Genomic DNA, 13,659 nt, shown 5'->3' with positions numbered 1-13,659 from the left:
CTAATGAGGCAAAGGTCATTCACCAGCCAGATGGCCCTGAAACTTTACAAGATGTACCAGAGGAGAACAATCCTGTCTCCACAGGGCTTCCTCCTCCAGCCACATCCTGTACTATACAGACAAGTTTTCTCCCACATGGGTCACACAAGAGATAAGAAAGTGTCGACCTTAGCTCATTGAGCACAAAACCTGCATTTTTCAGACTCCACATTATCCACTCTGTGACTACAGTTTCACAAGTGTGTGAGACATTCCTTTGAAAGGTTCAGAGGGCTTCCACCCCATCCATCCCTTACCATTGTTTATGCTTCCCTCAGACTGCTTCTCTCAGTCTTTGTTTTGGGGAGTTATAAGTTGTCTCTTACACCAGGTAACTAGGAGGAGGTCAGGACAGCTGCTTTTGCTTTTCAGACCATGCTGGTCAAGCCTGGAACTACAAAGTAATGCAGTGGGATGTATGCTGTGCTCTGCTGAATCACAGAATCATCTAGGTTGGAAAGGACCTTGAAGATCATCTAGTCCAACCGTTAACCTAGCACTGACAGTTTCCAACTACACCATATACCTAAGGCTATGTCAACCCGCCTCTTGAACACCTCTAGGGATGGGGACTCCACCACCTCCCTGGGCAGCCCATTCCAATGCCTAACAACTTGTTCTGTAAAGAAATACTTCCTAATATCTAGTCTAAACCTTCCCTGGCACAACTTGAGACCATTACCTCTTGTCCTATCACTTATTACTTGGTTAAAGAGGCTCATCCCCAGTTGTCTGCAATCTCCTTTCAGGTAGTTGTAGAGGGCGATGAGGTCTCCACTCAGCCTCCTCTTCTCCAGACTAAACAACCCCAGTTCCCTCAGCCGCTCCTCGTACGACATGTGCTCCAGACCCTTCACCAGCTTCGTTGCCCTTCTCTGGACATGCTCGAGTAATTCAATGTCCTTTTTGTAGTGAGGTGCCCCAAACTGAACACAGTAATCGAGGTGTGGCCTCACCAGTGCCAAGTACAGGGGCAAGATCACTTCCCTGTCCCTGCTGGCCACGCTATTTCTGATACAAGCCAGGATACCATTGGCCTTCTTGGCCACCTGGGCACACTGCTGGCTCATGATCATGTCAATCAACACCCCCAGGTCCCTCTCTGACTGGCAGCTCTCCAGCCACTCCTCCCCAAGCCTGTAGCACTGCTGGGGGTTGTTGTGACCCAAGTGCAGCACCCGGCATTTGGCCTTATTGAAACTCATACAGTTGGCCTTAGCCCATCGCTCCAGCCTGTTCAGGTCTCTCTGCAGAGCCTCCCTACCCTCGAGCAGATCAACACTCCCACCTAACTTGGTGTCGTCTGCAAACTTACTGAGGGTGCACTCGATCCCCTCGTCTAGGTCATCAATAAAGATGTTAAACAGGAGAGGCCCTGTTGAATAGGTGATTTATAATTTAAATAGTGGTATGGAGAAGCATGAACCCCAAGGAGGCAAGTTTTTGAATGAACAATTGAATAGAGTTGGGTTAGAAACAGACACTTAAAGAGAAGTTAAATCCCTGCCCTTTGTTCCTCTTATGCATATACAGATCCAGAGACCAGATGGGAATTGGATGAGAAAAAATAAAAATTTAAAAAAAAAATCGCTATTCCGGTACAGTTTTCATATGTTGTATCTGTTTTCTAGTCTATTTCAAGCAACTTTAGGTAGAAAAGCTTCCATACATGGCTGATACTAGCTAAATCCTCAGTGCTTCAGTGCTTCACTTGGTATCCTCTACATCTTCTGCCTGATTCAGCAGAGCCTATGCAGTCTGCAGCACAGATGGAACAGAAATTCCAATTATACATAATTATCTTTTTTCCTTCCTGCTCTCCTCTATATTTTCACTAAGTTTTAAAGATGCTTTTGTAGAACTGTCGTGCTGTCCTGTAAAAAAAGCTAACAATTGAGAGTGGTGCCTATGTGATGGTTCTCAAAGCTCAACCAAGAGAGAAGAATAGCCAAGATAAGCTACAAGAGATCTCAAAGGATATAATCAAGTGGGGGGGTCAGGGGGTTGGGAGAAATTCTGTCTCTTGGCTACAGCTACTAGAAGAAAATGAGTTGCTATTTTTAGCATTATAGTCTGCTTTAGAAATTTTATTTCACCCAGCTGTGCATATATACAGAATACTGCTGTTGGTAACACTATGGTAGAGTGAGTGATCCTCTGCCCTGCAGTTGTGCTATACTATGTAGAAATACGTGGCAAACCAACAAGTGTTAATAGGGAGAAAAAAATCTGAGCTTCATCCTAAAGCAATCTCAGTGTTTCTTAACTCAGAAAGAATTATCAATTTTTTTCCATTCCCCAGAATGTGGGAGTGTTATTCATTCAATATTTTAATGAGGAAAAAGAAGTCGTATATCATGGTTGTGAGAGTTCCTGTAAGTTCTTATTTAAAAAGCATAGTTAAAGGTTATTTTAATAAAAAGCAAATTCTATCTAAGCTATAATAACCCAAATTATATAGTCATACATTTTCTAATTTTTTTAATGGAATACAGCCTTACCTTTCTCATATTTCATCAGTGAAGAATGAAATGCTGGCAAACCATATGGCTAGCCACATCTTGGAGGTGTCTGTGTTATTTTTTTTTATATTTTACAGTGGTGAGATTGAAGTGAGGATTTAATGAATCTGCCTTCTACCCTGTAAAATTTGCTGGGGGGTTTGTGGTTTCAAGCTCTACAGTGTATGAATAATTTCTGAATCTTTCAGATCTATAGTGGTAATTGGCTGCAGATTTTTTTTTATCTTTTTATGACTGCTTCCCAAGACCTCAAGCATCAGTCTAGCTATGAAAATAAATCAGAAGCTATGAAAATAAATCAGACTATGTTTAACTTTTGTATTTAAGAGTTTCTAATGATGAGTTAAAGTAAGGCCCAATGTAAAATTAAAAAAGAGAATCTGTTTCTGCAGATTACTGTCCTTTTAAATGTTTTGGTTTTAAAAATATTTCACTTTCTTTTAGAAGCACACTGAATACTTTTTGCCTTTTCTTTTTCAGTAGATTTAATTGAGTTGTCTATGTTTTCCACAAACGCCTCCCTGCTTTTTCAGGGCATAGTCAACCTTCCTAGTGGTAAATGCCTGAGCACCAATGATAAAGTTGCTTTGATGTGTATTTATTTTTTTCTTTAATGTGATGAATTCTGATGTTTTAGAATAAAATGGGTTTTCTTTCCCAGTAATTGTGCAAATTTCTTATTTTTGTGTATCAAACTGGAAATGTGTGAGAGTGTACAGATGCGTACTATAACATAAGTCAATTTGTATCAAACAGTGTTTTAGTAAGGTGCATTAGGTTGCTAAGACAAATACATGCTAGTTCTAGGTAAGGATTCTGTGAAAATGTGAGTAAGAGAAACTAGCCTGTTTTACTCAAAATGGCAAATTATTTCTTAATCTGAATTTAAGCAGCCTCATAAATAAATATTGGCATCAAGCTTCACAGTTCACTTGGGTAATACAAATTTCTTGTAGTAAAGAAAATGAATGGACCACTGATGCATATTGTACTTGAAGTTAGAAGAACAATTTATAGTTCCAGTAAGTAATAGACTGGAGAGTTCCCATACAGTACTATGTTTCCTTTTTATTTCTATTTTTTTTGGTTCCCTAATCTTTTTTGTGCAATATGTATAGATGATGTAAGGGCAATAATGGAATTTTTCTTTCCTGTTAAACATCTGTAGCTCTCTGAAAGCAGTAGAGATCCATTAAAATAGCTAGATAATTTGGACTTGCTGGTTATTTCCACTGTGTGGTTTACCAGTTCAGCACAGCAGAGTATAATGTAGAATACATTGTTATATTACAATCTAACCTTCTGGGAGGGTCAGAACTGGTACTTCACCATGCTTATCAGTTGAATTATGGACTCTGGAATAAAAGAGGAGTTCACATTTCTGCTGTACTGGCAGTTGCTTCATCTTTCACCAATTCCAGACATACATGTTTTAAGGGGAAAATAGGGAATCTTTTAACTTGCAGTGTTCACCTTTGTGATCTAAAAGACCTTTTGTGTTTTTCTTCTTTCCAAGGTGGTCTCAGTTTAAGTTCTGTTATCATTTCATGCATTGAAAAACAGCTTAGCGCACGTGGTGGTTTGACCTTGGCTAAATGTCAGGTACCCACCAAGTCGCTCTATCACTTCCTCCCCCCCCCCTTTTTTCTTCTCAACAGGGCAAAAAGGGGAAAGAAAATAAGATAGCAAAAAAAGCCCCCAACCCTTGTGGGTAAAACAAAAACAGTTTTAATATAAGCAAAGTGAAGCAAAGGTCCGTGCGCAGAAGCAAAAAGAAAACAGATTTATTCTCTACTTCCCATTAACAGGCAATGTCGGGCCTTCTCAGGAAGCAGGGCTCCAAGATGTGTAGCGGTTGCCTTGGAGGACCAAGGGTGACCCCACCCACCACCCCCCTTTCTCCTTTTTCCCAGCTTTACACTCGAGCAGATATCATATGGTATGGAATATCCCTTTGGTCAGTTCGGGTCAGCTGTCCTGGTTGTGTCCCCTCCCAAGATCTTGCCCACCCCGTCCCACTGTGGGGGGGGGGAAAAATGTTGGAAAGAGCCTTGGTGCTGTGTAAGCACTACTCAGCAGTAGCCACAACACCAGTGTGCTATCAACATCCTTCCAGCTCCCAACATAAAACACAGCACCATGAGGGCTGCTACAGGGGAAAACCAATTCCAGCTCAGCCAGACCCAGTACAGCGCATTGTAATATATTTAAGTAATAACTGACTATCAAAGCACACTCCAAAAGACTTACCACCTAAACATTAACAATATGAATGTAGTTCTTAGCTTAGTTAGTAAAAGGAAGACTATTTTGTGAATATTTAGCTGTTCTAGGTCAATTCAATATCAAATGTCAGATCTCTAGATGAGTTTGAGCAATAAAGTGCTGTGCAGCAAAACACATCAATGAAACACACCAATGTTATACTTTTAATAGATAACAGTGTATATTAATAGTTGTGGGATGCATACTGTACACCTAAATGATCTTAAATTTAAATTCTTGGGAACCATCCAATAATCAAGTATCTGTCAGCATCACAGAAAATGAGAAGCAATCCAATTCAAATATAGTATGACTTAATCAAGACAAACATAACTGAAATTGCAATTTAAAATTAAATATGGAGTGATCATCAGAATACTAATACTGGCTGCAATAAGACCATAAATGTAGAACAGCAATATATGTAAATCCTGCTGTGACTGCAAGCTGTTATTAATTGGGTAAGATTATTTTCTGTGTTTATCTGATACTAACAAGAATGGGAGGGGCAGAGTTTTGAGACAATGGTAAGTGCTGAATTTGCAAACTGTAAAAAAACCATACTCAATTCATATGTTGTAAGCATGCTAATGCATCAGAAGCAGCTGTTAGCATTTGTTTAGCAAGAGTTAGCTGTGCTATCTTGGAACTGCTAGGGAAGCTCTATACCCTCACATGACAAAGAGTAAGAGAATGCAAACAGTGATGTGGTATTTTGGGTGTGGGGTTGTTTGTTTTGGTGTGTTTTGTGTTGGGTTTTTTTGCTTGTTTATTTGTTGTTTGTTTGGTTTTTACATTCTGTATAATTTCCCATTTATACTTGGTGCTCAATTTCAAATACTGCACAGAAATTAAGGGAAAACATTTTAACCAAAATTATGGAAGAAAATACTGGTTCTACTCATGCTCTTCTCTAAAAATGTCAGGGCAGCTACATCTCTATAGTAAGTCTGCAGTCCAGTCAAGCAAGGAAGCCAGGGAGTTAGGGATGTACACACTAGTGGATCAATTGTATTTGCCTTCCTTTCTAAGGATGTAGTTCAGTGTTCCTCTTGGTTTTGTTTTCAATGAAGACTCATGCAGCATATCTTACCCAGTTCCCCTGTTCTGTCCAAAGTAGTGGGAGAAGCGGGGAAGGAGCATGTACTCAAATTATTCAGTGCGCTGGCCTGGTTCACAGGAGGCTGCAGTTCTTGTAAACTGCATTTCTGTCAGGGGAAACAAGATAGGGAGCTCCATTGACTCCAGGACAATAGAATAAAAATCTTCTATTTTCCTGAGAGAAGCTGTTTGGTTTTTCAATGGGATCAGAATTTTCCCACAGCAAGCTTCAGTTTTTCAGAAATCAGGTTTTCTGTCAGAAAACTGCAAATCATTTGTAGATGTCTGATTTCTGTAGGAGAAAAAGTTGTGCAAGGTATTGTTATTTTGTTTGATCCAGTTGGTAGCTCTAGTTGCTAGTGAAGTGCCTTGCATTTTTGTTTTTCAAGTGTGCTGACTATTCTCCAGAGAAATGTTTCATAAACCTTGTTGGCATTTATAACTTCACAATTAAATTAAGTATGTGGTATCACAGCTGTGTCTTACAGAAAGAAGCAGAGATCTGGCAAGAGTCCGCATAGCTGTAATGATGATGCTCTTTATTGCTCAAAGCACGGCCAGGAACAAGATTAGACTCATTGTAAGAGTAGCATGTTGGAAATGAAGGCACTTATCGTTACTGTATTGGGATACAATATTACTCTTTGCAGTCAAGGCAATACCCCTTAACTGCAATGGGGTTAGAATTACATCCAATGTCTTCAATCATTACTGAAAAAGCAAACCAAAAGGCAAAATGTTTCTCAGTTCCAACAGCAGACTACATATTTTATTGCATTTTGTTCAGTGTTTTAGTAATCATACTTAGTAGAAGTATTTATTACTGCTTCTGGCATTTAAATGGATTGTTCTGATAGTTGTGTTCCACTGGCTTGGCACTGATTAACATACAGGAGGGTAAAATCTCAAGTTTATCTTGTGTATTCTACTTTGCCTCACGGGGAGAAGAGTAAGGACTTCTGTCTTTGGATCAATATCCCATTGCTTTGCCCTCTGCTTTCTTTTCTCTTAATTGAGCTTTGCTAACCCGTGAGGCCTGAACGTGCTGCTTGTTATTTGTGTAGGAAGAAAGATGATGATGTTACTAAATAGTAATATGAATTGCTGTGATTAGGAGTCGACTTGGCTAAGCTTATCAGGAAAATAAGGCAGCAGGTAAGGTAGGCTTAACAGATATGTTGTTATCCTCACCACATGCTGAAAGCTCCTTTAAGAAAGCTTGAAAACCACAACAGCATTCCCAGCTGCACTTCAAACTTCCAGCCACATAACCCACTGTCTGGGGTAGCAATGAGCTACACCAGTGTAATGTTGCTCACAGTGCAAATTAATACTATGTCTGTCTCAAGTGGCTATGCTAATTGCCGACATAAGAATCAGAACATGTCTGTGGTATGATTCACATACCCTCAAAGATCAATGAACTGCTTTTTAGTACCTGTAGGAAACAAGTAATGGTATCTATTCCCATGCTATTCTGTTTTGCTTTGGAAGCTGGCAACCTTTTCTATATAGAGGTTAATGAATTAAACCATAATTAAACCATAAAGGTGCTTGAGGGGAGGAGTGGAGAACAGGAAAAATATGGCACAGGAGATTTACGTGCTTAAGTAAGATGGCATTGTAATGAATGCTAGAGTAAATAAATACAAGTGTCCTGGCATAGAGAGTAACTGTATTGAATGTATGCATATATTTTTACAGGCAGCAAATAAGCGTCCTTTATATTTTGGCTTGTGAGAACACCTGAGGTTGAATAAAAAACAACTGAAGGGAAAACAAACAGAAAAGCTTCTTGCTGGCAAGTAGCCCACAGACCAATGTATGTTAATCCATGTCTAGATACATCTTTTAAGAGCAAATGTAGACAGCAATAAGGACAAACATATTTTCTCTTAGACATTTCTCTCTGTGAGGGAGCTGAAAGCAACTTATCCAGGTGGTCCATATCTGTCTATCTGAGGACTTCAGTTAGTGTTCAAGTCCAGGTATTAGCAACTATAGTGCAGAGGTGTTCAGGTATTATATGCTGCTTTGTGCTGAAGTTGGGGATGTTCTAGGATTCTTCTGTGAGTTGTACAAAAACTTGTCTGTTCATATGCAGGTATGAAAGGGAATGATGGGCTGACATTTGAGGACTGTCACATTGTGCCCAAGAAGTGCTGTCTTCCTCCTCTCTGCAAAGCAGGTGGAGAAAGCACTCCAAGGAAAAGAAATGTGAGGCTTTAACTTACGTTCCAAAACATTTCAGTCAGCTTGGACTCAAAGCACCATTGCACAGGATTGGGACTGAGCATTTGGGAGGAAACTGTACTTCCCAGGTTCTTGTGTGGACTACGTGGAGATGGCTCCTTACTGACTAGGGGACTGAATCCTAATGAGGTGGGAACAGATCATCTCTGAGGGTCTACAACATGGAATGTGATGTGATCAGTAAAGCAAACTAAGAAAAAGAATCGTTGGAAGGATGCAGCACTTTAAAGTTCCTGTAAAGGCAAAACACTGTGGAAGAGTGGAGAATTAATTAAACTACACTTGCTTTGCTACCTATAAGGAAGATAATTGGAAAGCAGCCTTTTTTCTAACAATAGTTGTTTCTGAAGTACTAGATTTTTATTTTTTTTCTTTGCAATTTCCAGCTAGCTCAGCAGGGGTGAACTATGAGACCATTACGAAGTGCACTGAATGTCTAAGGAGGATGACACAGTGCTAAGAGCTCAGAGTTCTTTGTGGTGTTAGTGCACAGCGCTGCAGGCAAAGCTGAACCGATTGCTAGTTTAGGAGCAGATGGGAGAAGTTTGCTGAATTTTGCCTTGAACACTATTGTGGAAGCGATAACGGTACCAGAAATCTTATAAGCACTGGGCAGAAAGTTAAAGAGAACACAAGCACAAGAATGTCAGAAATGTAAAAAATGCACTGGAGTCACAAGATGAGCTAGCTGAGCATGTACAGTAGAAGAAAAAGCTCCACAACCCTTAATTCTGTACTGTACTAGGGCTTACGTTAAGCAAAGCTTATGGGTTAGAAATCAGTAGTAAAAACAGCAAACTGTGGCCAGGCTCCTTGGCTCCAGAAGATGATGAACAATATAGGAGGAAAGTTACATATATTTTAATGTGAGGTTGGGCTAACTTTGCAACAACAGCTACTGATTTTTATTTTTTTTTAATGCCTTAACATACATATATATGTAATGTATTTCTTACCAGTTTACTTCTATACAGATCAGGTAGGAGTTATTTCTATTTTTGTGGGTCTAGGGATTGAAATCTATCTGATTCCTTCTGCCTGGTTCTCAGTTGTCATTCTACCATATCAATTTTCTTTGGTTTTGAGAGAAGCAGATGGAGGTCGAAGTGACATGCAGTGAGTCAGTGGCTCTACCTGGAATAGAAACAGTAATCATTTAACTACCGGATCTTTACAGTTGTATATACCTCACTGGTTTTTTTTGTGGTGGGTTTTTTGTGGGTCTTTTTTTTTTTTTTTGCTGTTGTTGTTTTACTTGGTTGCTTTTTCTGCTTTGTATGTAACTATTGTTTCAGATTTTGAATTTTTGCGTTTTTTTTTTTTTGTTCGTTGGGTTTTGGTTTTTCTTTGTTTTAAATTGCTTGAGACTACTTTGTTTCATTGTTCATGATGCTTATCCTTGAATCACGCTGTGTAAGATGATGATCAAGACTGCTAAGGGGCTGGAGAGATTTTTCCTGTATGTTGTTGGTATCCTGACTCCTTTACAGAATTCTACCCCATAAATCATAAGGTCAGGCCATCTCCCTGATACTTTCAAATGAAGGATCATAACATTTTGTGCTGTATCTGGAAACCAGGGATAGAGGAGCATCACATTTCTGCATTATAATGTCTCTCAAAGTGGAGGTATTTTGCACTTGGAGTTGATAACACTAGAGGTACTAGCGATACTGTCATACTACAATAAAACTACTTACATGCTGGTTGGAAGGTCCTCTGGGAGTTTCTAGTCCAATCTCCTGCTTGAAGCAGGACTGTCACCCATGTTGTCTCAAGTCAGACATCACTTTCTCTAGCAAACCTTGAAGACCCTCAAGGATGGGAATTCTACAAACTCTTTGGGCAGCCTCTTCCAGTGTTGCACTGCCTTTCCAGTGAAAAAGTCTTTCCTGACATCTACCCTAAACCTTCCAAGGTGCAATTAGTAGTTGTTGCCCTTCATTATATCATCTGCCACTACTGAGAGTGGTTTGACTGTTGTCTTCCCTTAAGGCAGTTGTAGGCTCCCATGAGGTTTCCCCCTGGCTCTTCTCTTTGCCAGACTAAGCAAGGCAAGCTCCCCTGTCTCTCCTGATAAGTTACATGCTCTAGGCCCTGGCCATGTTGATAGCTCTCCACTGGACCCTTTCCAGTTTCTCGGTATCCCTCTTGAACTGGGGGAGGAAAGAAATGGGGGATAATGTTGTAAGTGCAGCCTTACCATTACAGAATATAGGATGGCAATAACTTCCCTCTGTGGTGACCACACCCCCGCCAGTGTACCTTAGTGTGCAGTTTACATATGATGAGAGTGCATTTGGCTTGTATTCAGCTGCTGCTTTACCAGTCAGTTTCCAACCTGCTCCACAGGCTGACATCTGTAGTTCTTGCTGAACTCTGAGTTTCCTGTTAGCCCAATACTCTGGTTTATTAAGATCATTTGAAATGAAGCTCTGCTGTTGATTGTGTCAGCCACTCTCTCTAATGCAGACTCATCCATGTACTTGCTAAAGATGCACTCTCTGCCACCTATGAAGATGTTGAACACTGTTGGCTCCAATGTTGACTGTTTTGCTTGTTGCTGGCTGCCGCCTTGACCTCAAGCCATTAATCACTACCCTTTGAGCCCTGGCAGTCCAGCTAGCTAACTTTCAACCCATCTAACAGCCTGTTTGTCCATCACATCATTCCTCAGCTTCCAAATACAAATGCTGTGGGAAATGTCAAAAGCCTGACTAAAAGCAAGTTATATTACATCCATCGCTCTCCTCTCATCCATGTAGCCTCTATACTGTAGAGTGCAGTCAGACTGATCAAGTATTATTTGCCTATGGTAGATCTGTGGTGACTATTTTAATTACCGGAGAATCATATAGGTTGGAAAGGACCTTTAAGATCATTGAGTCCAACCAGAAACCTAACACTGCCAAGTCCACCACTAAACCATGTCCTTAAACTCCACAACTACATGTCTTTTAAACACCTCCAGGGATGGTGACTCCACCACTTCCCTGGGCAGCCTGTTACAGTGCTTGATAACCCTTTCAGGGAAGAAATTTTTCCTAATATCCAATCGAAACCTCCCCTGGCATAACTTGAGGCCATTTCCTCTTGTCCTTGTTGGTCACTTGGAAGAGACCAACACCCACCTCACTACAGCCTCCTTTCAGGTAGTTTTCGAGAGTGATAAGGTCTCCCCTGAACCAGAACTGTACCCCAATACTGAGCCCTGGGAAACACCACTTGTGGCTGGCTGACAACTGGATTTAACTCCATTCACCACAACTCTTTGGGCTTGGCCATCCAGCCAGTTTTTTTACCCAGCAAAGAGTGTGCCCACATGAACAGCCAGTTTCTCCAAGAGAATGATGTCTTCTTCCCTGCTGGCTTGTGTTTCAGCACTAGGGACAGCCTGCTCTTGTGCCTTTAAGATTTCCTTCTTGAAGAACGCCCAGCCTTCCTGGATGCCTTTGTCCTTTAGGACTGCCTCCCTACCGCTTTGTCCTTCATATGCTTTGAAACCAATTCCAGAGGATGTGCTCCATGAATTTTCTAGGGACTGGGGTGAGGCTTATAGATCCCTGAGCCTTCCTTCTTGTCTTTCTTAGAGATGGGTATAACATTTATCATCTTTCCTATCATCAGAGACCTCCCTGATCACATATGTTTTTCACAGAGGTAGGCAGCAGTCTTGAAATAGTATTGGTCATTATATCCTAGGTACCTTTTGACCCATGTTGTCTCTCACCAGCTTTTTTGCAACTAATGTACCTAAAGAAGCCTTTCTTGTTCCCTCTGACATCTCAGACAAATTGTAATTATGAGGTCCAGAAGACCATATTTTCTTGTTAGCTTCTCAGTTACCCATGCCATGAAGTTGTCATCAGTGTGTTCAAGAAGTATCCTAGATTACCTGAGCCCAGCTGTATCATCCTTCTGGCAGATATCAGGGTGGTTAAAATCTCCCATGAGGACCAGGACTTGTGAACATGAGTCTTCTTCCAGTTGCTGGAAGAAGGCCTAATCTACATCATCTTCCTTGTCAGGAGGTCTATAGTAGACACCTACTACAACGGCCCCCATGTTGGTCTGGCTGTTAATCTTGACCCATAAACTCTTGGCTGACTCCTGACCCATCCCAAGGCAGAGCTCCAGGCATTCCAGCTGCTTTCTCACACAGAGGGCAACTCTTTCTCCTCATCTTCCCAGCCTGTGCAACAACAAATAATTCCTTGTTGCTGGTTTTCTTGCCAGTTCCGTTGTCTTGTTTCCTTCTCCTGTATGCTTCATTGAGAAGCTTTTATCTTAGCCAGGCAGGCCTTCTGCTGAAATTCTGTCTTTCCTGCATGATGGGGTAAATTGTTCCTGGTTTTCTTTAAAATTCAACCTCCACCCTTTCTGCTTGATGACTGCTTGCTGGGGAATTTTATTTAGCACTTACCCAAACAAGCCAAATTCTACTGTCATAAAGCCCAGAGTCCTAACTCTGCTGCTTACCTTCTCAGCTATCCTCCAGATCCTGAACTCTGTCATCTTGCAGTCATTGCAAACCAAGAGTGCTGTAAATACCTGCTTTGCATCTGGGATGTTTCTACAAAAGGCAGCTTGAGAAAAAGCTTCCCCATGTGATTACTCATGAGCTGCATCTTTTAAATATTAAGCTGCTTACATGATAATCTAACATCATAGTTGATGAGTTTATAACACTGATGCAAATTTTCTGTGGAAACTTGCTTTTGGCTGTTTCAGGGAATCAGTTTGCCTTTAGATGCATGCATCATTGACACTAAATCCTCAGAGCAGAATCCAGGGTATTTTTAGAGTGCTGATAATAAAGGACCTTGTTTATTTTTATCTCACTAATAGCATAACCAATTGGATAACTAATTAAGTTGGCCAATTTAATATGATTAATCTGATTAAAACCCTACAAATCCAGTGCCATTGCCAGTTTCATGGGAAACCACATTTCAAAACACTTTATAGTATGTGTAGGCATTTAGGAGAGAACAAAACAAGAGCAAATAACTCATTGGTTGGTTTGAGGAAATAATGAGCTTAGTGCAGAAAGCTGGGATTGGCACCACAACACTCTAGGAAAATGTGTTCTTGAAAATGATACTATAAATAAAGCAAACCCAAATACCCGTTTTTTTTTTAATGCTTACAGCAATAAAACCTCTCTCTGAGACTGACGTTTCAGAAGGCTTTCACCTCACTGAAGTTCAAGACAACCTCTACTTCCATCCCTTCCTGTGAGCCAGGACACATTTGAATAACTAGTTAGGAAGCAGAGAGAATCAATCCAGGTTAGAAATGAACCCTGATATTATTATTTTGGTGTGGGTTTTTTTATGTAGGTAAATTCCCTGATCCTGTCCCCACTATGGCTACCCAAGGACTAATGCTGGGGCAGGAAAGGACAGCTAGGAGCAAAGGAAGAAGGCAGAGCAGCTCCTTTTGCAGGGCAGCTTGGAGCAGCTGTGAAACTACAGTT

General features: G+C 40.7%; 1 protein-coding gene across 7 annotated transcripts in view; it reads right to left on the bottom strand.

Annotated features, from left to right (window-relative positions):
* GABRB1 (gamma-aminobutyric acid type A receptor subunit beta1) overlaps positions 1-13,659 on the bottom strand; it is a 137,511-nt gene that overhangs the window by 66,950 nt on the left and 56,902 nt on the right. Inside the window, exon 1 of one of the 7 annotated variants that reach the window (XM_074866130.1) lies at positions 12,660-12,685. The exons of the other annotated variants lie outside the window; for them this stretch is intronic. The gene's annotated coding sequence lies outside the window, so the exon portion shown is untranslated. Of the gene's footprint in view, positions 1-12,659; positions 12,686-13,659 lie in introns of those variants that run through there. 7 annotated transcript variants of the gene reach the window in all.

The sequence above is a fragment of the Strix uralensis genome, chromosome 4 (genome assembly GCF_047716275.1).
Source record: "Strix uralensis isolate ZFMK-TIS-50842 chromosome 4, bStrUra1, whole genome shotgun sequence".
In the NCBI taxonomy this organism is placed as follows: domain Eukaryota; kingdom Metazoa; phylum Chordata; class Aves; order Strigiformes; family Strigidae; genus Strix; species Strix uralensis.
This window is presented reverse-complemented; position numbering and strand designations above follow the sequence as displayed.